The sequence below is a fragment of the Calidris pugnax genome, unplaced genomic scaffold (genome assembly GCF_001431845.1).
Source record: "Calidris pugnax isolate Ruff unplaced genomic scaffold, ASM143184v1 scaffold107, whole genome shotgun sequence".
NCBI lineage: Eukaryota > Metazoa > Chordata > Aves > Charadriiformes > Scolopacidae > Calidris > Calidris pugnax.
The window spans coordinates 1,478,075-1,486,800 of record NW_015090901.1 but is presented as its reverse complement, the minus strand read 5'-3'; the positions used below and the strand labels follow the sequence as shown (position 1 = coordinate 1,486,800).

The 8,726-nt window shown below is 39.4% G+C and overlaps 1 long non-coding RNA gene across 4 annotated transcripts in view; it reads left to right on the top strand.

Annotated features, from left to right (window-relative positions):
* The first annotated feature begins 834 nt into the window (after positions 1-834).
* The window catches only part of LOC106891980, a 26,968-nt gene continuing 19,076 nt past the window's right edge, over positions 835-8,726 (top strand). For all 4 annotated transcript variants that reach the window (XR_001412806.1, XR_001412807.1, XR_001412805.1 and 1 more), the window contains exons 1-3: positions 835-1,066; positions 3,118-3,230; positions 5,292-5,408. This is a non-coding gene — a long non-coding RNA (uncharacterized LOC106891980). The remainder of the gene's footprint in view (positions 1,067-3,117; positions 3,231-5,291; positions 5,409-8,726) is intronic.

Below are 8,726 nucleotides of genomic sequence, written 5' to 3'. Positions count from 1 at the left end.
TTTGCATTTCAGTTTTCAAATTTAGTAGGGTTTCCATGCTTAATATTCACTCAGGTTTTCTTCCCTACAGCCATACAGGCCATAAATACCTTCTTTAAAAAATAAACCAACCAAATTTCTCTCTACTTTAGAAGTTAGGATTCAGAAGACACCTCCCCACAGAGAAATAATGCATCTTGAGGTTCATGATAAATCATGGCTTTACCATATCATATCAAGTAGACCTCATGGGCAGAGGTAGTCCAGAAATTTTTAATTGTAAGAGCAAAGGAGATTCACAGAGAAAGAAGAAAGATGGTCTTCTGCAATGGAACTTTTAGGTAAGAGCTGTTGGTATTTTTAATATTCTGTAAATAACATCAGCTTGCAGATGAGGCTCTCTAAAGGTAAGAACACTCTAACACATAAGAACACTTTATTCTCAGAAACGTGAGACAGAAATTCAAAGACTACAAATAACTCTTTGTACGGCTAAGGGCAATCTACTTGATTTAGGCCGTGATGATGATTTGGTCACCTTTTTTCTAAAGAGCAGGTAGGCTCTTACCAAGTGAATTTGCTTCTCTATTTTACTTCCAGGTAAATGTATCAAGACTGTCTAACTAGAAGTTATCTTAAATCATGAAAACATTTGTGTCTTTGGAGCAGAAAGTGAGAATTGCTGTTATAAACTGTCAAGGTGGAAGGAAACAACAGCTTGCTCTGTACAGGCCAAGAGTGTGTCATATCTTCCCCTGCACACAAAGTGATGCAAAGGAAGCGTGATGTTGGTCCAAATTTGTGGCTGTTGTGGAAATAGCATCTTGCAACAGAAATACTAACAAAAATGTCTGTTCTTCACCAGTTTTTTCTAGTTATGAATATGTAAACTGGTCTGCGTTAGGAGTGGGCCTTTTCCTGCTGGCCAAAGCTGTCCAGTGGGGAGCATAAGGTAAAGGGCCAGGACCTACCGCTCTTCCCAAAGGAGAATCCTCAGCTACATTTGGATGGTTTGGGCAAAGAGTCTTCTTTGTCTTCAACAGTGAGCTGTGTTCAGTCGCAGATGCTGTATCTTTGTTTTTTGAAGGTAAGATTATTTTCTTTTTCAGTATATTTGCGAGGTAAAATTCTTAAAATTCTAAACATATTGTGCTTAATGCCACATCCTTTCATTTGATGCAGATGCTGTATCTTTGTTTTTTGAAGGTAGGATTATTTTTTTTCAGTATATTTGCGAGGTAAAAATCTTAAAATTCTAAACATATTTTGCTTAATGCCACATCCTTTCATTTGACCTTTACTAATGCAGTCTTGTATCTTTTCAAAAGATACTCTGTAAGATCATTTTTGTAGCCTCTGTTCTTGGTATGTCTTCACATTCAAGACTGTTTCATAGTTTTAATGTTTCCTCTTTTTCCCTATTAAATGGTTGATTTTTGCTTCTGATCAGCTTCTCTTTCAAGCCAAAGCAATGTTTTTGTTGTTTTGGTGTTTTTTTCCCCCCTGTGGAGCAGCTCCCTAAAAACATCTTCACAACTTCAATCCTTCTAAACTTTTCTATAAAACTTGGGAAGGCGTTGATGCCTTCAAATCCTAACCATAATTAGAGGCTTGGGTGGTTTTCTATCAAATGTTGCCCAGTCTTTTGTGGACTGATATTTTTTCAGAGTGATGTTGTACTAGATATATATGGTGTCCTCATATAATGTATGAGGTTCAGCTGCTTCCAGGGCTTATTACCTGACTGTTCAAGAAGCTGTCTGCTGTGTACTTTAAAATTCTCCAGGTTTTTCTGAACTTCACGGTTGCTTCTTTTTAATTTGGTAAGAGCTGCACAATGATAAGCTTTCATTAACATTTCTCGAAATTGCATACCTGGAAACATGATAAATAATGTGTCACTTCAAAGCACCCCCTTCTCCTGTACTCCCTTTAACAAAGAAAACTTTGCCACCATCATTTAAATGTAATTTCTTCTAAAGGAGGGAAAGTCTATGTAATGTAAGAATAAGCTGATATTCCCCCTTATGCATTTATTTTTTCCAAGGGGAAATACCTTCTTTTCATAGGAATAACTTGTAGGGGAAAATACTCACTCATATGAAGGTTGCCAACTTCCATACATATTAACTGGCATAGCTGCAGGTGCTTCTGTGGACATAATTTATTAAATCCTCTGAATATTTGACATTTAGTTTTTAAGAGTGAATTCTGTATTACAAGTGTTTTCTGAGACTTCAGTCTCCTGTAACAGAACCTTTCAATTCTGCATTTCACATTGGCGATGCTTTGCTCTTTCTGAAAATGGTAAGGGATCCAAGGTGAAATGTGTCATCAGTCATGTCACAGATCTTGATGTTCGCTCATAAAATGCAAGCAGAATTTTGAAGCTTTCTTTTGGGGGGTTTTCCCTCCATTTTTGCTACAAAGTCAGATGTTGCATCTTTGGTGAAATAGTATTTTCTTGGAACTATAAGCTACGAAACTAGTAAACTTGGTATTTGGACTTTGCTGACATTCAGAGAATCTTTAAACTTTTAGAGAGTTTAGAGTCAGAGGCACGTTTTTTTAAGAAAATCCATTTTTAAAAGCAGTAGCGTTTTGGAGAGGCAAAATATATGAGCACTTGGGTAGCTCCAAAAGTCAAGGTAAATACAAGGGAAATGGAAAATCCTGAAACTAACTGTTAACCTTTAATCCAAATGATTATTGGTAATTTTAATTGGGGATGCTCAGCTTCAAAAAGCAAATGACATCTGCTTTACCTCATGCATGCAGAAGAGGAAGGGAAGAGAGAAATATGTATAGTGATGAATGCAAGTCACCTTTGTAGAAAGCTTCTTGAGGTCACTGGGGGCACCATACTTGGGGTGAACTGACCCTTTTTTCTATCTGGAAAGCTTTTAATGAAAGAGGAAAAGGACCTGATGATTTTTTACTGCAAAGGTTAATAACATAAAATACCAATGAGCATTTTATGTAAGAAGCAAAGCCTGCAGATCTTGTTACCCGGGCTTCCTGATGGTGCACTCACATCCGACGAGAGAAGTGGAAAATACTTTTGACACATTTAAAGGGTTATAGTAGACAGCATTCACATTTCTGATTCCATTTGTGGTGCACTTTTCTTGTTAATAGAAGTACAAAACACCGCAGAGGTCACCCAGGCTGTCTCCCAGCCCCGGGGAGCTTGTTGACCCACCAGACGCTGACAGATGAGAGACACACGTCTGACTGCAATGAACAGCAAGGTGAGGGCAGGATTTGGGTCCCAGTTCGTTGATTAGCAATTACTGCAACTCATTTTTTTTTGCTTGCATCAATTTTAGGTAAAGATCTTGATTTCTGTTGCAAATCTCCAGCCAGAAAATCTGGGGAGAGGCACTGGCTAAGTGTGATGGTGTGGCCCAGTCTCTATCGCATCACGGGTGGGGGACTGGTTTGCAAAGTGTTGTGTGGTGAAAATCAGCCAAATCCCTCACCTCTCTTCAGCTGGGGATTTCAGAAAACAGCAGTCCTGAGAGAAAGTAAACAAGAATCCTAACGTAGTGACAGCAAGCGATGAAAATGGCAAGCTTTGACACGAATTAAATTTGCAAAAGCAGAAGCCATGCCCAACGACATGACAAGCTAATATGGAGGAGAATGAGATTAACAAGTTGAAATATCTCTTTCCTGTTTAAGGTTAACCTCAGGCAAGAATGAGTTTGTTGGTGTAATGTCTTGTTGAATTTTAATATGGAAATGTCTCCTGGCATGTATTCCAAACACCCTACAAATAGTGATATTGATCTGACCTTCAATTAATGTGAGAGCCCTCTGCAAAAATCGGATCTGGGTTTGAATGGCAAATAGCTTTAATATTCTGGGGAGAGTGGATCATTTACAAGCCGCAGTTTGAGACTATAAATCACCAGGATTATGGCTTTTTTTTTTTATTATCATTTTAATGCAGGCTTGCTTTCCCTAGAGCAAAGGACCAAAAGTGTGGTGTATCATTTAAAAAATCGTGGAGAAGATGTCAGAAGGCACAGAGAACAAATATTGTATTTGTACAAAAGGGAGTTATTTGAAATCCATTCCTGCTCTCTGTTGCCACATTTCTCAGGTATCTGCTGTCTTCTTGGCAGTGGGCTAAAATGATCTTTAGCCTTTATACAATCCGTGGGGATCTGGCCCCATTTAATTCCCACAGAGCATCCTTGCTAATGTCCAGCCTGTGTCTCTCTTTCTCCTTGATGCAATATCCCGTATCCCATCTATCGTAAGGGACCACAAAGCATTTCCACTCACAGCTCACTGCTACCAAGATTAGCTGAGCAGTCTTGATACAGCCATATGGTTTTTAATTAAAAAAAAAAAAAGCAATTTGTATTTTTGTTTTCTTGTGACAATAATACAAATTTAATAAGGAGACCTAAATACTTTCCTGTCTCAACTGGTTTTGAAGTCTTTTTATCATCTTTATATGACCAGAGTCTCAATTATCACACAGTTTTGAAAGTACAATAACAGCTGGGAGTACCTCTGTGGCTGTATTTTAGGGAATACCTTAACTCGGGTGGGCATCAGTCCACTTTCCCTACAGATAAATTTTTTTAATAGCAGTCTTTTTCCATCTAGGCTGTTAGCAAATAATCTTTCTCAGCCATGAAGTGATATATAGTTCTGCTGAAGTTGATGCTGATATTGAGCAGTTTTCTATAGCTCATGATCCGGGGGTGAATTTTGTAGGTTTACTCTCAAATTGATTTCCCGTCTGGCCCAGAGAAAATTATGTTCTTAAAGGACTTTAAAGCCTCCTAATTAAAACAGGGAAGAATTTCAGCCAGTCATAGCCTCTGTAAAATACCCAAGCCGACACTCAACCAACTGGACCCCATGGTGTGACAGTACAACTCATAGAGCTGGTGGCGATGTAGCTGGGTTAAACCTGCTCCAAGGACATTATACCTTAAGAACCATCCTTCTCTGGCAGTCTGACCTTGGAAGCATCATTTCTGTATAATAAAAAAAATAAAATATGAAGCTGGGCTCTAGTCTGCCTGAACTTGCCCTCAAGTTCCAGACAAGGATCCTGTCTGCCCACTTTCTGCCCTTGCTTCGTCTTACCTGTGTTACTCGATGAATCTACCCAATCCTCTGCTCAAAAGGAGAAAAGATGAATTGGGTAGAGCTTTGCCATATCTTCAAGGTGAAAAAGCATGAAATAAGTGTTGAGGTCTGGGCCTGGATTTTTTTAATATTTTTTTTTAGTAAGTTATTTCTTGTACAGCAAAATATCAAAAATCTGCTTCTGATTTCTTATACAGACTTATGGTACGTAGCGGTCTGAAGGGGATGTATGGAGCTTGTCTTGAGAAAATATCACTGCTCTGGGCCTTTTCCTGCTCCCATTCCAGTTGCTGAATATTTTGCTGTTGTCCTTGGTAAGTACGAGAAGATGTGATTCTCTGAATCTGTGTGATTCTTTGACTGTGTGCAATTTCCCTGTATGGCCAACCGCTGTTAGGGCTGGTGAGGAAGGGTTCCTTATGGTAGCTCTTTCACTCGGGTAGCCTTGTAAAGAGCATTTTTGCATTGCAGGTTGCACACTAAATCAGTCACTTGGCTCTCACACAGAGTTGCTGAATTAACATGATGTGACCCAGAGATGCAAAGGGATTTCTTTCATTAAGGGTGCCGGGATGCTCGGGAGAACACAAGATGCGTTTCCTAGACAACAGCCAATGGTACTGTGTAACTGGAAGAAAGTACAAAGGCTGAAAAGGGAGTTTATGAAGAGCAGGGATCAATTTAGGGGAAAAAAAATCTGAATAGCAAAATTAAAGTTCTTTTACAAAATGTAAAGCGCATCTAACATAGAGACCTGCTGTAGAGTCTGTGAAACAGCTGTGATGGCCTCAGAAATAAAAAGCCCCACAAAAAAAAAAAACCAAAAACCCAACAAAGAGATGCAGTTTCAAACACAAGCGCCTCACCTCCTTAAGTCTGTACATGCTGCAGCCTTAAGGTCCCAGTCTGACTTTTTTTCCCCAAAATAAAACAAAGAATGGTAATCCTGATGGAATAAACACAGATGGCAGCTTGCATGTAATCTCATTCAGCTGAAGTTTTACTTCAAATTTTGTGCGGGATAAATAAATGTCAGCTGAAGGGTCATCTCTCCCCCGTTCCGGATGCTCGGGGTGGGAAGACTGCTGGAGACTTTTGGTTAATATTTGTGGCATTCCTGACCGTGGAATACTGCCTGGGAAACCAGCTTCTGTCTAGCCCTGTGGTGCCTTTTTGAAAAACAGGTTAGAAGCTTGGATGCATCGCTCGCCTGCTTCAGTAGCTAGAAAAGTAAGATTTAAATTTCCCTCATCTGGCCATTTTAAAACGATTAAAAAGATTATTTTTCTGTGCTTAGGACTATAGCTACTTGGGCCAGCCGTTGCTCTAGAGAACTATTTTAGGATCCTCTATATATAATTTAGGTTGCCGTTTCACAGACATCTGAGCTGATCTGTTGGCTTCTTGCCATCAGAAAGGCACAGTCTTTTTCTCTCCCCTTACCTCTTATCCTCCCTTTTGCCTAGTCTGCCATGATTTTTTTCTGTTCATGAGCCGATTCAGTAGCCTGATTTATTTATTTTTTTTTTTTTTTTTAAAAAGCCTCTTTTGTTTTGTTTTGACTAGTTAGCTTTCGGGTGGGTTACTGAGTTAAATTGTTAAATGGTTTAATTTTGGATGGTCCTGGCAACCGTCAAAAGGCTGACACAAAGCTCAGTGATGCAGCAGGAGATGGAGGGGGAGTTGGCTGCCCCTTTCATTCCCAGGATGCTGTTGTGTTGCCCTCCTGTTTCATTAAACTGCAGCAGCAGGGATGAGAATTTAGTATTTGCTGAGAAACCAGAGTTCTCATCTACATTCAAAATTCAGTAACACCTCTTTCTTAAACCAGGACCCTGGCATCCTAACATTTGCCTGAGGATTTTGTAACCTTTTACAACTAATTCTCGTGAACAAACTAATATGACAGGAAAAAGACAACACTACACCATCTTCAGGGTAGGCAGGGAGGAAGGGAACGGCCAGTCAGCCTGATCTTGGTCCTTAGGAAGATCATGGAGCAGTTCCTCATGAAAACTGTTTACTGGCATGTGAAGAAGAAAAATTTGAACAGCCAGCATGGATCTACCAAGAGCAAGATCATCAACTTGGATCTACCAAAAGCTTGAAAATCCTGATTGACTTTTATGATGAAATGATAGTTTTTATGGATGAAGGGAGAGGAATGGGTGATGTTCGCTTTGACTTGAGAAAGGCTATTGGTACAGTCTCGCATATTATCTTAGTAGCCAAATTAAGGAGATGTGAACTGGATGGGTGGACAACAAAGTGAGGGAAAAACTGGTTGAAGGACAGTAGTGGTCCATGGTTCAAAGTCTTCCTGGTGATGTTTCTTAAGGATCAGTACTGTAATGAGCTGGATCATAGAATCATAGAATGGTTTGGCTTGGAAAGGACCTTTAAAGGTCCTCTAATCCAACTCCCCTGCAATGAGCCAGGACATCAGCTCTCAGGAAAAAAATACCAGCAAATCTGAAAACAGACATGAGAACAACTGATAAGAGTTCTGTGTTTTAACCATGGAATTGTTTCTCTGCGTGTGTCTCTTTCCACACCAGCGTCTGGTAGACAATTGTTAAGCCACTACTGTTGCTGCAAAACTTAATCTAACCAGCTATGGTTTTGGTTCTGTTTATTAAAAAAGGAGAATTATTAGAGAAATAGTAGTAAATACCTCTGACTTTATTGCTTGCTTTTAATTAATATCTTTTTCTCTCTCAAAAGTGTTTACTAGGCAAATATCACTCCTATTGGGCAAATATGTTGGTAAAGTTTGTTGGAATAAATGTTGAGCTCTGGGACGCTGCAGTTTATCAAGCTGCTTGCTTAAGAGGTTTTACTCTCCACTAATGCAGGTGGATACACAAAAGTGGTGTAAGTCATGAGCCAAATTTCTTCCTCTTCCATTAAAAGAAATGTTCTTGCACTAAATGTTTACAATCTCCTCAAAGAAAGCTTTGCCTTCAGCAGGACTGTAGCCTGAGGATAGACAATAAAATTCAACGTAGACTATCTATTCAAGGAGGATTTATCTTCTCTCTTATGAAACCAGACTGACGACTTCCTAACAGATGCAAGGAATTCTACTCTGAAGAATTATTAGATTTCTTTGTGAGAAAAGCTTCCTTCCCCATTTTATCAGTGAGCTCTGTCTACGCGAGGGAATTCTGTTACAAATAGAACATAATTTCATTACCAGAGCAGTGCTGTCCTGGCATTTAATTCTAATTCTTTCCATTGTGACTCTACATATTGTATCTCGGCAAAACACCGTGGTTCAGGTATCGCAAGGCAAGGAGGCACCGCTGCTGTTAGGCTTCTGTGCCCTGAAAAAAAACAGCATCAAGATCATCACGTGAGTTTGCATTGAAACTGGGAAGCATTTAAAACTGAGCACTAATTCAAATGGTGCCTAACTCGGAAACTGAAGTGTACAACAGTATCTTTTGAAGACAGTTGTGGGTATTAGAGAGTTTATTGCTATTCCCTCAGGCACAAGAAACTTAAGAGGCTTTACTGAAAACTCTGCAGGAGTTCATTGTCAGAATCGTGTTCTCCTGGGCTGGGACCAGAAACACAGAGCCATTTTTCTTTTTATATTTCATTGCTGAAATCTCAGGGATAAAAAAAAC